The sequence below is a fragment of the Prionailurus bengalensis genome, chromosome E2 (assembly GCF_016509475.1).
Source record: "Prionailurus bengalensis isolate Pbe53 chromosome E2, Fcat_Pben_1.1_paternal_pri, whole genome shotgun sequence".
In the NCBI taxonomy this organism is placed as follows: Eukaryota; Metazoa; Chordata; class Mammalia; order Carnivora; family Felidae; genus Prionailurus; species Prionailurus bengalensis.
The window spans coordinates 29,021,689-29,041,351 of record NC_057352.1 but is presented as its reverse complement, the minus strand read 5'-3'; positions in this window follow the sequence as shown (position 1 = coordinate 29,041,351).

Genomic DNA, 19,663 nt, shown 5'->3' with positions numbered 1-19,663 from the left:
AACTGATGAGCCTGCGTGAACACATCATGATCACCCAGAGCCCACAGTTTTCACCAGGGCTCACTCTTGGTGTTGCGCTTTCCAGGGGGTGAGACAAATGTAACCACCATGGACATGTATCTTAAAATTAAAGCATGGTTGCAGTATGATTAAATTTTGTCGGTCTATCATGAGCATTTTCCTGGAATATATCATATTCTTCCACGTTATTTTTAATTTATTTTAACCATCTTGAAATGTTCCAAATTTTCCTCACTAAAGGCAATACTGCAGCATGTGCCCGGGTCCAATGTCTTTTCGTATTTGTACGCTCCTAAGGCAATTTCTGACTGTGGCGTTTCTGAATCATAAGCACTTTTAATGGTTTTGATAATATTACATTCCCTCCAGAGAGTCTGTGCTAACGCACTCCGCACAGCATTGGGACGTTAGCAGTTTTAAACTATTTCCGGTGTGAAAGATGAGAAGAGGTATCCGTGGCTTAATTGTTCTTAGTAAGTATGAACACTTTTCATGGGCTTATTGCTCACTCGTATTGTACTGGAGGTTATTGAAATGTTCTTTCCCCCGCTTTGCATCACACTCTTCCGGAGGGAGGCCGGACCGAATCCCGCAATTTACAAAGCGGCCGGCAGATGGCGCTGCCACCCTGACGGCTCCGAGAGCTTCCGCGCGGTGCTGGAGAAGAGGAATGAAACCAAAGAGAAATTGAGCATTTCTCCAAAAAGGAAAAAAAAAAAAAAAAAAAAAAAAAAAACTTTGAAAAACTGTTCAAAGGGGCTTGAAATAATGCTAAGCAAGTGGTGAGCTGGGAAGGCGCCGACGTTTCGCTGCCTCCTTTACTGCCCCCCCCCCCCCCCCCCCCGCCCCGCTCCCCCGATGTTTGTTGGGAGGTCCCGGGGCGGGGGGGGGGGGGGCTTGGAGTTCAGGACCTCACTTCTCGTTTCTGTTCCCGCATCCTCTCCCCGCAGCACCGAGACGCATAGGGGCGGAAGGAGGTCTACTTGTAGCCGCATCCCCCCACCCCCCACCTCCAGGGGCTATCAGAAGGAAGCAGGCAAACACAATAACTGCAAACAAGGCGCACAAAATAAAGGGCGGGCATGAAGAAGCTCCAGGAGCTGGCGGGCCCAGGGTCCCGCCTCCTGTGGTCAGACCTTTAACCTGCTGGCTTCTGAGGGAGGGGGCTGGAGTCAGTCTCCCTCGGTATGGGGGCAGGGCCCTTTCACAAGTATCGAGGGAGGGGGCGCAGGTACCCTCAGGGGCCGAGCCACATGACTTTCCAGGAGCGAGAGTCTAACCCTAACCTTCTGAGGCCCCAGGTGGTGCTGTGGGCTTCTCATCCATCTGCCTACAGAATTGGGGGAGGGGATGCGCCACGCACTTTGACTTCTTTTCGCCATTAACTGCCTACCCAGGGCCTGGTGGGGGGGCTGTTGATAAAGCATAGGTCAGATGAATAAGGACAATGGAAGGAAGGAAGAGGGAGACAGAGTGGCAGGAAAAAGAAAAGAGAACTCGACCTGGCTTGTTAGAGTGTCAGTTGGTACAACCACTAAGGAAAACATATAGGTATATATTAAAACTTATATATATATAATATATAATATATTATATATTATATACATATAAAATTTATACATTATATATTATATACATATAATATTTATATCTATAATAGTTATATCTATAAAACATTATATTCATATATATGTGTATATTATATATATATATATATATATATATTCGTAAATTGGAATACCATACAGCCATGAAAAAGACTACACTGACACACAATAAAGCGGCTGAATCTCACAAACAGGGCCGAGTGTGAGCAGTCAGACACAAAAGAACACAGCCTGTGTGACTCCAGTGAAGGAAGCTCAAGAAGAGGAGAAAACTGAACGATAGTGGTTAAGGATGCTTACTTACATGGCAAAAACCCTAAAAGGAAAGAAAATAAAAAGCAGAAGGGGTTAATACACAAGTCGAGATACTGGCTATTACTTGGGAGGGGGTGGTGGTGAGGATCTCAGTCTGTGGGTAGTGCTCGGTTCTTAGTCTCGTGCAATGGTTACAAGGGTATTTGCTTTGTGATAATTGGTTAAGCTGTGCACTTATATCTCTGGGCTTTGCGTTATATTTCACAGTAAAAGGATTTCAATAAAACAATGGTTAGATGCAGCAAATAGGAATTCAGGGTTTATTATGCACCACGTGTGGTGGCACTCAGGGCTGGAATTTGAACGCAAGGCTCCGGCCCCCAGCCTGTGCTAAACCACTGGGCACGGAGTAGGGGGTGGGGTGATTACTTGAACTTCAGGGCTCCGACTAGTGAACGGTGCAGACTAAGACACTTTACACCCACCCAGCTAGCGTGGCACTCTGACCTTAGGTCCACACTTGCCCGAAACCACAGGAAGGAGTCATGAAATAACGATCAGCCAGGGGGGCAGAGAGGTCCCTACGGGTGCCTCGTTAAAATAATCGTGCTTGATACATTGAGATGGTGCCAGTTCTTCCCCTCTCCCTGTCTCCATGCCATTACCATGTGACATTGCAGCTGTCCTCACTGCAGACGCAGGGTCTATTTCCCCAGCCCTCAAGCCTGGGCTGTCTCAGACACTTGCTCTGGCCAATATGATGTGGCACAAGGGACAGTGTGCCAGTTCCAAGCCTTGGCCTCAAGAGACCTTGGGTGTTTCACTTGTGCTTTTGAGCTTCTGCCGTTGTCATTAGAAGAATATGCTTAGGGTATCTTACTGGAGGCTGCAAGATTCAAGATGCAGAGCCAAGGGCAGCCGAGACCAAATGACAGCCAGCTGCTCCCAGACAGGTGGGCAAACTCAGTCGAGATCAGCCAACCCTCAGACATGTGATTTGTGAACTTGAATAACAAATCGTTGTTTTAAACCACTGAATTTGGGTGCTGTTTGTTACGTAGAAGTAGCTAGCTGATACACTGCCTGTAGATAGCTGGCGGGGGGCGGGGGGGGGGGGGGGTTCTGGGGACTTGCTGGAAGAATTTCCTGAAAGGAGAGGCCCAGGCTGGGAAGTGAGCAACGCCAGTCTGCCCCACACCCCGGCCTTTGCTGGATTCCTTTTCAGGTTCCAAGCAGTCTCCACGTCACCGTTGCTGCTGAGGCTACTGATGCATAGTATGCAGACAGCGCTCATGCCAGGCTCTCGGTGTAGCACCTTACACACCTATCCCCTTACACACCTACCCCTTACAACAGCCTTATGAGGTAGGTGCTATTATCACCCTCGCTTTAGCCCTCTGCTTGCCTCCTCCTCTCCCTCAGGGCCACCCAGTTCCCCAGCCTGAAGACCACGCTCAGTAGCAAGCGTGTCCCAGAAGCACATGGTTCCTATGGATGAACGAGATGCCAGACGACAGGAAGCAGTCAGCAGAAGGGATGCTTTGCAATAACTCCTAAACAGAATGAAGTGCATGGGAATAGAGTTTGTCATTTTGACAGAGACTCTTGGAATATTTGGGTTGGAAGGGACTCCAGAGCGAATCCAGTTCAGGTTTCAGAGTCTTTTAAAGCCGCTGAGTCTTTTTCAGATGAAATTTGATACAGAAACCCAATGCACAGGAAAGACCAGAGCCAAGCTTTTCAGGCCGGGAGGCCAGGGGGCTCAGATACCTCTTCCTCTGCCTCAGGTACCTCTTCCGCTAAGGTACCCCTGGGGCTCCAAGGAGCACTATTTGAGAACTGCTTTGCTGAGCTGGTCAGGTCATTTTGCTGATGGGATATAATCTCAAGGTCACAGAGCCCTCACGTAGAAGAGCCAAGCCTTGAACCCAGATCTCCTGCCTCCCATCCCTGGGCTTGCTCAAGGAGTGAAAAAATGAGTAAAAAACTCAGATGAGTAAAAAAACACTCATTCCAAAAAGAAGGCAGAAACCTGGGGCACCCGGCTGGCTCAGCCAGTTAGTTAACCATCTGACTTCGCCTCAGCTCATGGCCTCCCAGTTTGTGGGTTCGGGCCCCACATGGGGCTCTGTGCTGACAGCTCAGAGCCTGAAGCCTGCTTCGGATTCTGTGTCTCCCTCTCTCTCTGTCCCTCCCCCCGCCCATGTTCTGTCTCTGTTCTCTCTCAAAAATAAATAAACACTAAAAAAAATTTTTTTTAAAAAGAAGGCATAAACCTGATGTTTTTTAACGTCCATTTTTCAAAATGGTGCTCTTGGCTTCTCACCTAGCCACTAGGATAGGATTGTTCAGTCATTAGATTTCCAGACCGTGTTTATCAATTTGCTGTGTTTAGCTGGGGGTCCACTGGGACCCTGGACTCTTTTCCCTGGGATCATCTCCCTTGACTCTTGCCTTCTCACCTCACTGCACAGTCCTCGTGTGGCTAGCTTCCTGCAGAGCTGCTCCCCCCTCTTCCCCCCACCCCAGCAGTTTTCCCTGGCGTCTTCACAGCCTCCTCTACCTCCTAGGGTGACAGATGGGATGCAGGTGTCTGCAGATGTGACACGATGCTCCAGAGGGAGCCAGAGAGGTCCAGGCGTGGGAGTCAGGCATTGGGTGTTTCTGGGTTTCGCCTCCTGGCTCCTTCTGGAAACAGCAGCTGGTTCTTCTCCTCTGGGGAGCGGCCCCTCCCGGATTCCAGCCCATGTCGTTGGGACGGGCTGGAGCACCGGCTGCCCTGAGCCCCCTCCTCCATTTATTGGGGTTCAGTTTCTGCGCTTGTAAGTTGTATTCACTTCCTAAGGATGCTATAACAAATCACCACAAACTAGAGGGTAAAAACAACAGAAATTGATTCTCTTGTAGTTCTGGAGGCCAGAAGTCTGAAATCGACGCGTCAGCGGGGCCACACTCCCTCTGAGGATGTAGGGAGGGACCCGCACAATGCCTGTCTCCTGGCTTCCTGTGGCAATCTTTGGGGTTCCTTGGTTTATAGATACGCCACTCCAATCTGTGTCTCCATCCTTCCGTGGCCCTGTCCCTTCCGTGTGTGTCTGTGTCCCAATGCCCCCTCTTCTTAGAAGGACACCAGTCATCGGATTCTGGCACATTCCATCCAGGATATACTCATCTCAACTTGGTCACATCTGCAAAGACCCAGTTTCTGAACAAGGGCGTGTTCCCAGGTACCGGGGCTTAGGACTGGAACAGATCTTTACAGGGGACACAGCTCAACCTCCAGCACGAGTGGGTTGTGTGCACACTGGGTGGTGGCAGCCGGGATGTTGTGAAAGAATGTGTCCAGGACTGAGCCAAATGACAGTTTATCACCGTCATCCCCTCTGGTCCTATCGCGGAACCCCACAGCACCCTGCATGGGCCCCCCTAAAAGCAGGTTTCTAGTCCTTTACGCTGTTCTCTTCGGTGGTGGGGATGGTTCTGTCTCCTCCTTGTCTCACCCTGGGCACCCGCGGCCACTCCTGGGGGGTGAGTGAGCGGACGGCGGGCCTTGAATCTATCTGGGAATCCTTTTGGTTGGCCCTCCAAACATGCCCTGGACCCCACCCCTGCTCTGCCCCCACAATTCCTGCCTGGCCCCAGCAGCCCCCCGACACCTCTGGCACCTTCTGGATTTCTGACTTGCCTCCCCCCACCCACCCCTGCCCCTGCGCTCTCTGCACCCAGCCATCGGAGAGAACTTTCCAAACGGAAACGGATCATCTCACCTCCCGGCTCCAAGTCTACCCCTTTGTCTTGAGACCCCGCTGATCTACCACTTACTTCTTTAGGGGCCCGTATCCCCTTGGGAAATCAGCTTGGAGTCTGCTCACTGTCTCTCTCTCTCTGTTGTGAGACCCTCTAGCACACAGCTCACCAGGCATTTGCCCTTGGTACCTAGAGGACCTGTGTCATAGGTGGTTGACCTCTGCAATCCCACAGGCCCCTACCTAGAAGGGCCCCAGCCTTGGTTCAAGGCTCTGTTCCCACTGTCAGAATTCTCACTAAATTCTCACTAATTGCCTCTCTCTCAAAAAAAAATTATATATATATATATATATATAGTGAGAATTCTCACAGTGGCAACAGAGCTTTGAACCTATATATATATACATTTTTTTTTTTTTTTGAGAGAGAGAGAGAGAGAGAGAGAGAATCCCAGGCAGGCTTCATGCTCAACACAGAGCTCCACGTAGGGCCTGACCTCACGACCTTGAGGTCATGACCTGAGTGGAAATCAGGACTTAGAGGCTTAACTGAGCCATACAGACACCCCAGAATTCTCAGTACTTTTTGAACAAGGGTCCCATATTTTCATTTTGCACCAGGCCTTACAAATTACATAGCCTCTCCCAGTGGATGGTAGATAGAATGTGCTCAATAGATAATTATTGAATGGTGTCACAGGTATCCCTTGGTGAAGGGGTGGGGGGTGGGTAGAGAGCAGACTTTGTGCCCTGCCCACCCCCCATCTCCTTCTGAGAGGCTGGGCCTAGACCCTACCTGAGCTCAAGCAGAGAAACAGAAAGGGAGAGATTTCTGGGGAGGATGGAGTAGGGAACAGAGAAGGAGACAAAGCCAACCCTTTGAATCACTGCCTCTGTCCCTGGGTCCCCGAAGACACCTGAGAAACAGCAGTAGCAGAGCCCTGCAAGCAGGAGGGGGCTGTGGGGCCAGGGGAGGAGGCGACAGGCTGCGGGAACCTCCCTGATGTTCCCTCTGGCCCCTGAGGAACCGTCAGGACGAACTCACTCGTTCTGCAGGGCACGCCTGGATGGCCAGGCTCCCGCCTGCACGACCAGCGCTGGGAGGGGCCTCCAGCTCATCGGGTCCAGTTTAGCCCAGAGTAGGGTGCAGCCCACCCAGTGACTTCATTCCTTAGACCACCTGAACCCCAGAGTGAGATGTCGGCCCCTTTCTCTCCTAAGCGTGGCCAGGAGAAAGCCTCCCCGGAAAGCCACCTCCCTCTTGCCGATCTCTGATTTTTACAGAGGGAGCTCTTCCCCTCTTGTTGCTCCCGGAATCGTCAAAACATGATCTAGCTGGAATTTAATGCCATGCTGCTCTCCATCGTGTTTATTTTCATGGTTATCTTTCTTATTACGGACCTGATGTTCCTTCCTTGGTTCCCCATTTATGCTGGTGACATAAATGTTCCTGATTAAATTAAGTTGGGAAAAGGGAATCTTTGTAAATTACGGCAAGGCGATGGTAGATGGGACGGCAAGGGTAGGGGATCCTGAGAGAAAGGGGGGAATTCTGAACTAGGTCCCGGCCCTCATACAGAAAGGGCACTGAGGCTCCGAGCGGGGAGGGGACGTGTCCGGAGTCCCACACAGGGCCAGTGGTGACGCCAGTTCTCCAGGTCCCCAGGCCAGTGCTCTCCCCCAGCTGACCATTCAGCCTTAACGTCTGTGATTCATGATGAATCAAAGTCTGGCCTCCCACTTTCCTCCCAGAAACCCCCTTCACCAAGTCCCTCGGGGACCCCTGCCCCCCACATCAGGGCTCCTTGGCCCATTTAAAGACCCAGGCTGCGGGCGAATCCTCCTTAGCAATCCTCAGACAAGCAAGTCTGGAGGCTGGAAATCATGTTTCTGCTTTGAAAACTGCCACTGACTGCCTTTCCCACCTTCTGCTCAGCAAATCTTCACAGGCCGTGTTTTAAATACTCTTTCTCCTTTTGCTGTGATCAAAGGACTTGCTTGTTCCCCTGATAGGTGACAAAAGATGTCAGAAAGACTAATGAGAGAATGTGGTTGCCGCCCCCTTCCTTTCTCCGGGAAGAAGGAGGATCACAGGGCAGAGCGTCTTGGGCTGGGTGGCTTTAGGATTTAAGCAGGGGAGAGATAAGGGTAGCGGCTGGGGCAGGGGTGAAGGAGGGGGTCTCAGGCAGGCTGATAATTTGGCGCCAGTGGTTGACATCAGTTGAGTGGGCCCCCCAGCATGCATTTCCCCTTCTGCTGGGCAGAGCATCCCAATCTTGCTTTCGAATAATCACCTTTTCCTCCACCATCATCTGGTTTACTAGGTGTAGCTCTGGGCCCAGCTATGGGCTGTGCATGTGACTCAGACCTGGCCCGGTGGAATCTTATATTCTTTTGGCCATGGTGATTGGTTTTGAGATGGGTACGCGAGCCAATCAGAACCACAGAGAGGGAATCTTGGGGGCCTCCAAATGGACCCAGTGCTAGAAGAGAGGACAGCCCTTCTGACTAATCCAGGCTCATTGCACACCAGCAATGGAAGAGTCCCTGTTGGAGGGCACAGGTTCAGACGGGGAAACGGAGGCTCGCTCCAGTGGGGTACCACACAGAGAGTTCCTAGGATAAGTCGCACCTCTGGGGTTGTCTCTGCCTGGGTATCTTCCCACCCAAGAGACAGCCTAGAAATGGATCAAAAGTCCTCATAGCCCTGTGACTCCTGCAACCGATATCACTCTCCCTGGACTTAACAGTCCCATTTTATAGGCTCAGGGACTGAGGCAGAAGGGACAAGGAACACGTGATATTCCTACTCCCATCTCCTTATTTTGACACACTTCACCTTGCAGCCAGGAGAGAGGGAGACTGAGCACTGACAGCATTGATTGTGCTCCTGGATCCAGCCACGCCTGGCCCTAGATCTAGCTCTTGGATCTTTCGAGAGCCAATATCTTCCTTCAAGATTTCTTTCAGGATTTTTCACTTGCAACCAAAAGAATCCTGATTATATAGCTGCATTCGAGTTTCTGAGGGGCCACGTGTCATGGGACAAAGCAAACAACCATAACCAGTCATCCCCCAGGGGTCAGGAAGATCCATCATAGAAAGCTCAAGCATTCCATGGACCTCCTCAGTTATCTAGGTGGGTGAGAGCTCCTGGAAGCCATGGGAGTGAAGGTTGGCAATGTGGAAACAGGGTAGAAACCAGCATGCATAGGACAGACACAAATGCCAGGGCAAAATGCCCCTGGGAGAGGGCCTGGTCTTCCAGGAACAGGGCCATAGATGCCCCAGACCAATGGTTCTCAAAGTGTGGTCTCTGGACCAGCAGCTTCAGGGGTACCTGGGAACTTGTCAGAAATGCATATTCTCAGGCTCTGCCTCAGACTTACTGCATCAGAACCTGGATGGAGGGCCAGCGATCTGTGATTTCACAAGCCTTCCAGGTGATTCTGATGCTGAATAAAATTTGAACACCACTGGTTTAGACATTTAAGTAAGTTAAGTATACTCGGTGAGGAGAGTACAGTATTTACTCTTAAGCGATGTGGGGAGCCCAGAGCCTGGATAGCTATCAATCATTATCTATTGATATTTCCTGTTCACAAGTGTCTCAGGGACTTCAGGAGCTACAGAGGCTGGTACAGTGATTTCCATGCCTCTTCCATGGGCCCACACCAGGCAAGAGAGCCAGGCAAGAGGCGGGCAGAGGTTGACCAGGTGACTTTACCCTGACAAGCGAGGATCCCATGCCGGCCAGATCCCTGACTGCAGCCCTGCCCTGGACTCAAGTTCAGTAACTCTGCCCCAAGGTAGTCAGTATAAGGCTGTGTTATGCGGCAGTAACAAACTTATCTGACATCTCCATGGCTTCCTGGCTGTCACGAAGTCTAGAGCAAGTCGGGTGACTTTCCAGGACAACGCGATGTCTCAGCAGACCAGGCCGCTTTGCTCTTGCGGCTCTGCTGTCTCAGTACAAGCCTTCAGGGGCAGAAAGAACTGGAAAGACAAGCAAAGGCTCTTAACACTTCCACCCAAGTCACTCCCACGTGTAGTCCATTGGCCAAAACTAATCTTGTGGCCCCAAGAAACTTCGAGGGGGCTGGGACCCAGGGGAAGCACGTAGAGTGTTGGTGATCGATGGAAGTCTCTCCTGCCTACCTGCCGGATACCCCTGGCAGATGTCCACTCTGCCCCCTCCAGTGGGATCCCTCGTTTCCTCCAAACACCGACTAAGGATTGACAGAGGTAGACACTGTGCCTGGAGTGGGCAGACATGAGCAGGACAGACATGGTCCCAGTCCTTCGGGGGCTCATGGACGGAGGGCGGCATGGTGGAAGAACAGGCAGATCCTCCTGAATGTTCTACAGACCCCCCTCCTTCCTGACTCACCAAGTTTTGTCAGCTTTCAACCCTTGATTGAGGCTCAGTTTTTCCATCTATGCAATGGGGTTAATAAGAGACTAACAGAAATCATCCAACAGCAGTGAGAAGAGTGAGTCTGAGATTGGTGGGTGCTCACAGCTCTGGGCAGTGGGGCCGGGATTCGGATGCCATCCGTCTGATTCTCGTCTTCGAGTCCCCTAAGTGGTTCTTCCTCTTCCTCCCGGGGTCAGCAGCCCCTACAGTTTCTCTCAACCTTTTAAGCTTTCTATAAGAATGAGGGGATCTGACAGCCCACCTCCCTGCCACAGCCGAGGGTAACCGGGCCCAGCCTCCAGCCAACCCGGTCCCCTGAAGACCGCTTGAGCCAGCTCAGCCTGATCTCTGAGGCATCCGTGGAACTGGCTCCCGGCTCAGGTCATTCCAGGAGGGCCCGAGCAACTGTCCTGCCACCCAGGACGCGGACAGGGCCAGCTCCACGCCCCCCCCCCCCAACCCCTCCACCACCCTTTCTCCAGACGTAGATGTAGTTGAAAAGCGTACCACGGGACCAGCAAGGCCACCACGGCCACCATTAGAAACCTGATCCCGAGTCGCTGATTAAAACCAGGAGGGGGTTTTAATCAGCCGGGGCCATATGCTATTTAACTGAAGATGAAAGTACCAATGATAAGCATCATCTCGGAAAGGATGTCGTTAAAGGAAGAGCAGAACAGCGAGTGGCATCTTTTATCATTATAGCAGCCCCTCGCAAAGCTCTCGTTAGGGGCTTTGAGGACCATCTGGGCCCTGTCTTTATTATGCAGCACCTACGGCGTCATTGTGTTTGACGATGGCTCCCCGAGCCCACGCCACGCTAAACTTCTAAATATACAATTAATGCCTATTAATTATAGTTTTCAAACCAGCAAAATGATCCTTCATTAACTTAATCGCCTCTTCTATTTTATCAGGAAATTGTATTCTCGCTTTCCATAATCCTTGCATCTGAAGCACGCCCCCCCCCCCCCCACCAACGTTGGCGGGTTGGCACAGGATCCTTGGCCGTTTATGGGAAGGCCTGCCTGTCCTCTGGCCGTCTCGACAGCCCCCACCCCCTCCCCACTGCCCACCCCACCTTCCGCCATGATATGGGAAGCCACTGCGGGCTTCCAGAGAATTCCACTGGGTTGTCTGAGGCCACCAAGAACGGTGGTGGAAGTGAGCCCGGGACGGCTGGTCAAGCTGGAGCCAGGGTCTGGACTGGATTTAAATCAGTGGGGGCCGGGGGGAGGGGGCGGAGGCGGGGGAGAGAGAGCCTCGCCTTCCTCATCTGTAAAATGGACATGATAGAACACCTGCCCCCCAAAGTTGCCATGAGGATTAAATGAGCAGCGCTTTGCCTCCAGGGGGATTTTGGCACCGCGGCATCTCAGAAGGCCCAGAGCAAGGAGCAGGCTGCTTTCTCACCCCAGCTCCGTGGCCTCCCAAGCTCGTCTAGACTCTGCTGAAACCCTATCCCAGCTTCCTATAAATTTGAAGCGTCTTTACACTTGTCCCTCTCTGCTCAGCTTTATTTCCACAGCATTATTTTGAGCTCTGGCGCCTCCTCTCATTTGTGCCTTAAAGTAGTTTGCAGCCAAGCAGGAAGGACAAGTAGCTGTGAGATGATGTGCGGGGAGCCTAGGAGGGGCATCTGTTCCAGCCTTGGGGAGGTCTTCCTGGAGGAGCTGGTCTTCTTGAAGGGCAGAGGCAGCACAGAGCCACGGCCACCTGCTATTTCAGCCCGGCTGCCAGCACGGGCCCCAGCACAATTGCATCCCATGCTGTGCTTTGTCATCCTGCAAGTTCCCCGGGGCCTTCTCCAGGCCCGCAGGGGCCTGCCTGTGAGCACACAGCCTGCGAGGTGGGGGAGGCGTCAGCACCCCCCGAGAAGCACCCCCGAGACGCGGGCCTGGGGGCTGGGAGCGGTGAATGCGTGCTCCGACCTTTCATCCTGCGGGTGGACGCTCTGGGAGTGCTCTCGACGCATCCTCCTCGTGTCGGCTTGTCACCTCCCAGCTCGCTCTCCTGCCCCCTCACGCCTCTTGCTGCCATCATTCTGCCCAAACAGCAACTTGCCCTCAAGCCTGTGTCTCGGGTTCCTCGGGGAACGCAGGCTAAGAACCAGGGCGAGTACAGGCTCAACAGGGTGAGTAGCAGTCGCTTCGGGGACGGAGGGGAGCAGAGGCGTCGGTCGTTCGAGGACCACCATGCAGTGGGGCATGGTGGAGAGGGGAGTCAGGGTGTGAGGGAAAGTGAGGCAGGAAGTGGGCAGGGGCACCTCGCTGAGGCCTGGTCTGCTGGGCCAGGAGTTAGTTGGACCCTTGTCCAACCTTCACCTGGGTGGGTGAAGCTGGAAGTGGCCTGGTGAGACTCCACTGGAAGAAGCACTTTCCGTCCGCATTTTGGGGACCGACAGGAGAAGGCTGGAAGAGGAGCTGACCAGGCCAGGGGACAGCTGACAGGGCTCTCCGTCCGGCTCAGTGGCTCCGGGATGGAGGCACTTGGGTAGAGGTGACCTCTCTTTAGGATGCAGAACCGGCAAGTCTCAGTGATTGGGTTAGGGGTGAGGGAGAAGGAGTTGAGCAGGCCCAGGCTTCTGGCTTGGGTCACTTGATTCATTGCATTGCCCTTTACTAAGCTTGAAATTCAAGTTTTGGGGTAGGATGGTGAGTTCGTTTGGGGGCGTGTAGTCGGAGGCCCTTCTTAACAGTCTAGAGATGGTCAATCAAGGCCATGGCAGTGGATGAGATCCCAGGAAGTGAGGCCATGCAGAAGAAATGGGACGAGGACCAAGCCCAGCTCAATGCCGTCTTTTAAAGAAAACTTTTTATTTTGAAACACTTACAGATTCTGTAGCGATAGTACAGACAGGTCCCGCGTACCCAGGTTTAATGCAGCAAATTTTAAAGGAGGATTCGGAAAAGGCTACTGCTAAATGTGGTCCAGAGGGGCTAGAGAATATCCAACAGGGCTTGATACCAAGAAAATAATTTCACTTGGGAATTAGTTTGGTTGCAAGAGACAGTGGTTTAAAAAAGTGAAAAGTTGGTTTCTTCCTCATTTAATAGTCTAAATGTAGGTATCCAGGTCTGTAATGGAAGTCCTGTTCCTCAGGGACACAGGCTTCTTCCAGCCACCCTACCATCTCTAGGCTATTGTGCTTGTCCTCATGGTCCAAAGTGGTGGCTGGAATTCCAGCCATCACATCTGCTTTCCAGGAAGCAGAATGGAAGAGGGGATGGAGAAGAAAAATGGACGATGGGAATAAACAAGCTAGCTCTTAAAAAAGATTCCCAGAGCTGCCACATGACACCTCCCTGTGACTAGAATTCAGTTACAAAATTTAGTTGCAAAAGAGTCTGAGAACTGTAGTCTTTATTCTTGAACTCAAAACCAGAGGTTGTACTACCAAATGCACACAGGGGAGCAACAAACAGCCTGTGCACGGAATCCCAGAGGAGAGGGAGAATACGAAGGGGAGAGAATATGACCACCATCATGAAATACAGCCAAGAGGTCAAGAAAGGTAGCTGTTAAAATACCCATGGGATTGAGGAACAACAAAGTCAATGGCAACCCGGTGAGGATAATGACCATTGTCCGTCTGACTCCAGAGCTTTTGATCCTGTTCCCTATTTTTCCCAGAGTTAGTTTTTGTCGGGTGGGTGGGGCAGAAAGACAGAGGTGATGGCGTTGAAGGTATTGTACAGAGAGGGGTGGAAATCCAGACCAGGGGCTACTGTAGAGCAAGCAGGAGGTGGAGACAGAACACTGGTGTGTTGGGAACAACCAAACGGGGCTGTGAGAAGGACAGGCGTAGGACAGAAGGAGGTGGCAGTTTTTGTGGCTTCTGAGGCTGAACCCTTCTGGGTCCACAACGAGGCCCGGGGATGCTGGTAGAGACAGACATCTCTTGGAGCAAACCCAGGTGCCTCCGACACCACCCCAACTGTTTCACATTCTCGCGGCCATTATGACACCTGTCCCAAACTTCCGTTTGCCCATGGGTCCCCAGGAGAGTGTCCAACCCCCTTCTTTCTTCCTTGGAGACCCTCTGCGATCACCTGGCGTGGATTAGGGAACGCCAAGGAACAGACGATGCCAGCGCTGGCCCTGAGTCCCCCGTGGGAAGCATTTCTGTGGCTGCCAGTCCATTTCCCAACTGCAGGCACCAGGGAGTCTCTGAGGGGGGTCTCCCTGGACGCCAGAGCTTGCTGGGCCTGTGGGCGGGAGCAGCTGGCTAATGGCTGACAGCAACGGGGGCATAAACGCCCCGGCTCCCTTGCCGTGCGGGTGCGTCACCCTGAGGGCGTTCTACGTGGGCTCCTGGGCTTCCAGGAAGGAGTAAGCCCCGACCCGCCACAATGCGTGACTTCCCCAGTCCCACTTCCGCACTGCCCCACTGGCATTTCCCAGGATTCCCTCAGAATAAACGACTCGATCTCAGGATTTTCTTCTGCGAAAAGCCAAGCAACTGGAGTGCCCACGCTGAGCAGCTGCCAGGTACTGTATGGCTGGTACTCGGTGACATCCTCCGGGACCCAGGCCTGCCTCTCTAGGTGCTCTGCGGTCCTCCCGTGCCAAACAAGATGGCTGCCGCCATGACGTCTCACAAGCCCGTCCACAGACTTCTTTTCAGGTCCCATTGGCCAGCACAGGGTCACATGACGTTTCCTGGCCAATCCCTGGCACAGGGGAGGGCTTTGCCAAGATGGCGTAGACAAATGATAAAATTAACACAGAAAGCCCGCCACTTCTATGAAAATGCAGAAAAAGAAGGAGAAAGAAAGAAGAGGCAGCAAGAGGGAGAAGAAAAGAAGAAGAAAAGAACAAAAAGAAGCAAAATTTGGAATGCCCAAAGAACAATTTTATAAGCTCCGATCTTCGTATTTGGTTATGTTATAAATATTAAAATATGGAATAGTGAAAAGACGGAGTGGATTCCTCTTTTGGTTGATCCTGCCTGTCATTCATTCATTGATTCATTCAATCATTCACTCCTACAACAAGCATATATTGAGTGTTTACTATGCCCCTGCCCTCACGGAGCTCACGGGCTACTTGCTGGGCGTGGAGGTGGGAAGACAGGAGAAGCACAGAGGACTGACTGTGTCAAGGACTGGCTGGCAGAGGCATAACCTGGGATCCCCTGATTCAGCTGTTTCCTCACCTAGTGTGCACCTGCTCCCATCCCAGCCGCCCAGGATCATGCCTGCCCTACACAGCCACTCTCCTCCAGGAAGCCTTTCCGGATTGTCCCAGGCCTCCAGGATCTACCCTGTCCCTGAGCCCCCTTGCACCTTGGATGGACCAGGCGCTGGGCTGACACTGCCTTGGCCGTCTCTGAAGGGTCCTTATGTCCGTTTGTCCTGTCCTCCCCATTAAGGGTGAGGGCTCCAAGAGGGAGGGGGCCGTGCCCCCAGAGCTGACCCACAGCCTAGGGTAACTCGCCCGGCCCAGGCCTAGCCCCCACACCTGCCTCTGGGCTCCGCCTCTCCCTGTCTCTCCCATCAATTTCTTATTTCATAAAAATCAATTTCTGTCCTGTTTTTGCCATGTACATAAAAGACTGTGGCATCAATTAGCCTTCGTTCTCTCTCTCTTTCCCCCTCTCTTTTTCTTCCCCGTCTTTTTTGGAAACCTCTTTGTAGGGAAAATCTCATATTTCAGCAATTTGCATTATCCACACACTCAGCTTTGAAGTTCTAAGTTATGGTAAGAAAAGGACCCACTTATCTGCCCATAAAAAATGTTCAAAGCTTATAAATTCCCTGAAACAGATGTACATTATCATTGGATTTGCCTTTCTTTTTGCTAGAGCATGCCTAATAGAGTTTCGGCCGCCCCCTGGCCCCCTTCCCCCGCCCCCGTTAGCATCTTGTCTCCACAGAAGCCCGCTCCCCACTGGGCCAGACTGACTTCAAAGGTCCCAGGCTGTCTGTTAGAAGCAAAGCACAAAGTGGGAACATAGGGGCCTTTTAAATCCCCCGCGTTTAAGTCAATATCATGCCTCCGTTCTTCCCCCTCTTCTGGCGGAGGGACATGAGTCAGTCGTTCCTTTTCTGCCTTCAGGAGCGCCAATTCAGCAATTACCAGAGAGAGGAAACGGAGGCCTCTTTCTCTCTCAGCCCCTGTCTTTGCCCTCTTGTTCTTTCCAACTTCACTTTCTGTTCCTTCCCCTACTTAAGAAGATGTTCAGCAGCAGAGAAGGTACCGCTGATCCCCGGTGTGGGCAAACAAGTGGAGCCTTAGCACTTTTGTGGGTAAGAGCGACACAAGCGATGTCTATCTGGCAGGCTGCCGTTGTGTCCTATGAGGAGAGCCTCCTCTCCTGCCTACTGTTCACAGTCTCCACCAAGTGGCCAGAGGGTCACACACCCTAACCGCCTTTCCCACCCCCGACCTTCTAACTTCTTAATGTGTCCTCATAGTAATGAGGAAACTCTCCACCAGGACTCCCAGGTCATGCCCATCCTGGGCCTCCTCTTTACAATCTGTGTTCAGCCTCCCTGGCTTCCATCAGTTCATCCAATGGCCCACCCTCTCTCCTGCCCCAGGGCCTTTGCACAAGCTTTCCTCGAACTTTTCACCTGGATATATCCTTCCTATCTTTGAGGTCTCCACCTGAATGTGGCTTCCTGGAGAGGCCCTCTCCAACCCTGGTCTCAATCGTGTCCCCTCTGTTATTTCTTCACACGTCCCCCCAGAAATTATCACAGTTGATAACAGTGTCATTTTTATGACTGTTATTTCCTTTCTAAATTGAAAGCTCTGTGAAGGTAGGGAGAGGGGATGTCTATTTTATTTGGTGCTGAGCAAAGCTCCTGGCACATAGTAGTTGATCAGTAAATATTTGGGAGTACAGATGGAGAGGAATTTGGGACAGGTGTGGTCCAGGCCAGGTGGGCCTGAGAGAAACCTCTCTGAACAGTGAGTACCCAGTGTGGATCACCCTTTCCTCTGACCAGGCTCGATTCGAGCAGCTCCCTGTCATCAGGGAGTAGTCAGCCCTCAGAGACAGACTGGCAGCAAGTAAACCACACAGCACGACCGACCGACCGAGGGAGGTACTTGAATGCCAAATTCTCCACAATGAAGGAAGGAAGGAAAGAAGGATGGAGGGAGGGAATAAAAGGTCACAGGGACCACACTGGAATGTTCCAGCTAGGAATTTCTGAACAAATAACAATCAGATGCTGCTTTTAGAGGATACAGTCAGAGGAAATGAAATCAGGTGACGGTGGCCACCTGGGGAGGATCTGGCCAGGGGACAATGCCACTCAAAGTCACCCGGGTGCCACATGCCTGGGCTATACTGGGAGCCCACAGGCCAAGCTCAGTGGTGTTACCTCTCTCTTCCCACCCACCCAGAGCATCCGCAGTACATTCCAGGTTTTCAGCCTGTCCAAACGCTGCTACCCCTCCCTGAGGGCAGGACCAACAAAGCACAACTTTGTGGGAGGGGAGGCTCCCTGCCCACCAGTCTTTATGAATGAATGGATCCGCAGAGACCCGTGAGACACCAGAGCAGGCCCTGTGCTATGGCCCAGGCTGGGTGGGGAGGCCAGGAAGGCACTGTCTTCCAGTTGCTCGGCAGAGATTTAACAAGCACCTATCTTTGCGGGGCCTTTGGGATTACAAAACAATCTTTGGGAAGCAAGAGAGCGCTTTGGTGGAAACAGATGTCAGCTGAATAATCAGAGGCACAAACAAGCATCATACAGCCAACTCTGATGATTCCGAGTCTTTATTTATGACTTTGCCTACCCTCTAAACTTACTTGTAACCTCCAAATCAATACTCACGGTGCTTTCACAGTCAATCAGAGTCATGCGCCAAGCGGTAAAAAATTTCAGCCGCTTAGATGTGCATGTTTCCAGCTGACGTCAAACAAGGCCATGCTCTGCCTTCGCGTTTCCCGCTCTTATACTACCAACGAGTGTCCTTTTTGCAGTCGATTTAGTGTCACACTTTTGTACTCTTGCGCCTTGTATTGGTGACTTAGCCGTTTCAAATGATCCCCAATCATGATCTCAATGGTTCGTGAGTTCGAGCCCCGCATCAGGCTCCATGCTGACAGTGCAGAGCCTGCTTGGGATTCCCTCTCTCTCCCTCTCTCTCAGAATAAATAACAAATAAAGTTTTAAAAAATAATTTAAAAAACAAAAATAAAGTACCACCTGTGGTACTGACGTGCTGTCCCGTGTGTCCGGGCACCAGAAGGCTCTTATGTGCCTTATAGAGAAAATGCACGTTAGATTACCTTCGTTCAGGCATGAGTTACACTGCCATTGGCCTTGAGTTCAAATGATAATGACCCAACATTATATAGAGCATAAGGTGTCTTTCAACAGACACACACACAAAACAAGGTTATGTATTGATGGTGGACAAACATATTGCAAGCCCGGGCTCACAGGAACCTAACCCTGTATTTCACCTAGGAGCAATGGTTCGGTATCTGCTGATTCGGGGTCAGCGATGACTTTCCAGAACATAACAAGACTCAAGTGGACGGGCAGGGCGCCGTCTTGCCGCAGCTGGGGCCTCAGGCTTGTCCCACCTGCTAGAGCTTGCCTTCACTCACATTCGCCCAGACTTGGCTGAGGGTGATGGTACAGGAGAGGGTAGGACTGGTCTTTGCTCACTTTGCCAGTGTCCGAAGGCTCCTGGAAAGGGAGAGTCAAGTGACTAACAGCTGGCCCCCCGCTCAGGTGTCACTCTGTGTTTAACCCTGCCACACATCAACTGTGACCTTGGTAAGTCATTTCGCTCAACACACAGCTGCCTTGTTAGTTTCCTCACAAGGCTGGCCTAAGGATGCCAGCAAATGCAGACTGAGCATACAGCAGGTGCTCCATAAATGACCGATATGGTGATTTAGACTCCCCAGTGATCCTGCAGCTCAGGGCTTAAGTCCAGGGGCTGAACAAGATGTCCCTCAGGACTACACCCCCTTTCCCATAAGCCCTGCAGGACCAGATCTCGTAACAGCAGCTGTCATTTCTTAAAGGCCTACTCTGTGCCGGGCTCTGAGCTGAGCCCTTCACATCCACTGGATCATTTACTCTGATCCTTACAATGCCCCCAGTGAAGCAGGTCCTCTGATTGGCCCCATTTTATAGAGAAGGAAACTGAGGCCCGGATAAGTTGGACCGCTGGTCCCACAATGGTCTCGCTGGTCACACAGCTCAGAAGTAGCGGACCCAGGTCTCAGTTAGGGTTTGCCTGACCTCAAAGTCCCTACCAGCTGAGCTGAGCCCCCACGCCCTCATTTGGGGGCCTGGCTACTGGACCGCCTCACCACCTCAAACTTCACCCACCAAACCAGATGTCATACGCAGAGGCTCTGGAGCCACATCCTCCCATATCTGCAGATGGGAGAGGGCCAGACTCCCAACCTGAACAGTGAGAAGCAGCCCAGGGAGGCGGGAGTCACGGCCAATGCCAGGCCTGGACAGGGCCGGGCTGGGCTTCCCCATGTGTCCACCCTGAGAACCCTTCCTCCTCGGCAGCCTTTCTGCTGTCCTTCCAAGAAAGCTGGGGCGGGGGGTGCCTGGGTGGCGCAGTCGGTTAAGCGTCCGGCTTCAGCCAGGTCACGATCTCGCGGTCCGGGAGTTCGAGCCCCG